The sequence below is a fragment of the Musa acuminata genome, unplaced genomic scaffold (assembly GCF_036884655.1).
Source record: "Musa acuminata AAA Group cultivar baxijiao unplaced genomic scaffold, Cavendish_Baxijiao_AAA HiC_scaffold_157, whole genome shotgun sequence".
In the NCBI taxonomy this organism is placed as follows: domain Eukaryota; kingdom Viridiplantae; phylum Streptophyta; class Magnoliopsida; order Zingiberales; family Musaceae; genus Musa; species Musa acuminata.
In genome coordinates, this window is record NW_027020431.1 from 90,001 (window position 1) to 92,500 (window position 2,500).

Sequence of the window (2,500 nt, forward strand, 5' to 3'; positions counted from 1 at the left end):
AGGCCAAAACAGCCCAAAAACGGGCCAAAACTGGCCATTTTTGGCTGCGCGAGCGAGCAGCGAGCGGCGGACAGCGAGCGAAGCGAGAGGCAGCACCGTCCCTGCTATACGAAAGCCCCATCCAGCCCTGTGCCACCCGGGGGGTTCCAGGGTGCTGAGATGGCTGACGTTTTGCTCCGCTCACGACGGTCGCCGCGGCACGCAAGAACAGGCCAAAAACTGGCCAAAACAGCCCAAAAACGGGCCAAAACTGGCCATTTTTTGCTGCGCGAGCGAGCGGAGAGCGGCGAACAGCGAGCGAAGCGCGAGGCAGCACCGTCCCTGCTATACGAAAGCCCCATCCAGCCCTGTGCCACCCGGGGGGTTCCAGGGTGCTGAGATGGCTGACATTTTGCTCCGCTCACGACGGTCACCGCGCCACACAAGAACAGCCCAAAAACAGGCCAAAACAGCCCAAAAACGGGCCAAAACTGGCCATTTTTGGCTGCGCGAGCGAGCGGCGAGCGGCGAACAGCGAGCGAAGCGAGAGGCAGCACCGTCCCTGCTATACGAAAGCCCCATCCAGCCCTGTGCCACCCGGGGGGTTCCAGGGTGCTGAGATGGCTGACGTTTTGCTCCGCTCACGACGGTCACCGCACCACGCAAGAACAGGCCAAAAACTGGCCAAAACAGCCCAAAAACGGGCCAAAACTGGCCATTTTTGGCTGCGCGAGCGAGCGGCGAGCGGCGAACAGCGAGCGAAGCGAGAGGCAGCACCGTCCCTGCTATACGAAAGCCCCATCCAGCCCTGTGCCACCCGGGGGGTTCCAGGGTGCTGAGATGGCTGACGTTTTGCTCCGCTCTCGACGGTCACCGCGCAATGCAAGAACAGGCCAAAAACTGGCCAAAACGGCCCAAAAACGGGCCAAAACTGGCCATTTTTGGCTGCGCGAGCGGCGAGCGGCGGACAGCGAGCGAAGCGAGAGGCAGCACCGTCCCTGCTATACGAAAGCCCCATCCAGCCCTGTGCCACCCGGGGGGTTCCAGGGTGCTGAGATGGCTGACGTTTTGCTCCGCTCTCGACGGTCACCGCGCAATGCAAGAACAGGCCAAAAACTGGCCAAAACGGCCCAAAAACGGGCCAAAACTGGCCATTTTTGGCTGCGCGAGCGAGCGGCGAGCGGCGGACAGCGAGCGAAGCGAGAGGCAGCACCGTCCCTGCTATACGAAAGCCCCATCCAGCCCTGTGCCACCCGGGGGGTTCCAGGGTGCTGAGATGGCTGACGTTTTGCTCCGCTCTCGACGGTCACCGCGCAATGCAAGAACAGGCCAAAAACTGGCCAAAACGGCCCAAAAACGGGCCAAAACTGGCCATTTTTGGCTGCACGAGCGAGCGGCGAGCGGCGGACAGCGAGCGAAGCGAGAGGCAGCACCGTCCCTGCTATACGAAAGCCCCATCCAGCCCTGTGCCACCCGGGGGGTTCCAGGGTGCTGAGATGGCTGACGTTTTGCTCCGCTCTCGACGGTCACCGCGCAATGCAAGAACAGGCCAAAAACTGGCCAAAACGGCCCAAAAACGGGCCAAAACTGGCCATTTTTGGCTGCACGAGCGAGCGGCGAGCGGCGGACAGCGAGCGAAGCGAGAGGCAGCACCGTCCCTGCTATACGAAAGCCCCATCCAGCCCTGTGCCACCCGGGGGGTTCCAGGGTGCTGAGATGGCTGACGTTTTGCTCCGCTCTCGACGGTCACCGCGCAATGCAAGAACAGGCCAAAAACTGGCCAAAACGGCCCAAAAACGGGCCAAAACTGGCCATTTTTGGCTGCACGAGCGAGCGGCGAGCGGCGGACAGCGAGCGAAGCGAGAGGCAGCACCGTCCCTGCTATACGAAAGCCCCATCCAGCCCTGTGCCACCCGGGGGGTTCCAGGGTGCTGAGATGGCTGACGTTTTGCTCCGCTCTCGACGGTCACCGCGCAATGCAAGAACAGGCCAAAAACTGGCCAAAACGGCCCAAAAACGGGCCAAAACTGGCCATTTTTGGCTGCACGAGCGAGCGGCGAGCGGCGGACAGCGAGCGAAGCGAGAGGCAGCACCGTCCCTGCTATACGAAAGCCCCATCCAGCCCTGTGCCACCCGGGGGGTTCCAGGGTGCTGAGATGGCTGACGTTTTGCTCCGCTCTCGACGGTCACCGCGCAATGCAAGAACAGGCCAAAAACTGGCCAAAACGGCCCAAAAACGGGCCAAAACTGGCCATTTTTGGCTGCGCGAGCGAGCGGCGAGCGGCGGACAGCGAGCGAAGCGAGAGGCAGCACCGTCCCTGCTATATACGAAAGCCCCATCCAGCCCTGTGCCACCCGGGGGGTTCCAGGGTGCTGAGATGGCTGACGTTTTGCTCCGCTCACGACGGTCACCGCACCACGCAAGAACGGACCATAAACAGGCCAAAACAGCCCAAAAACGGGCCAAAACTGGTCATTTTTGGCTGCGCGAGCGAGCGGCGAGCGGCGAACAGCGAGCGAA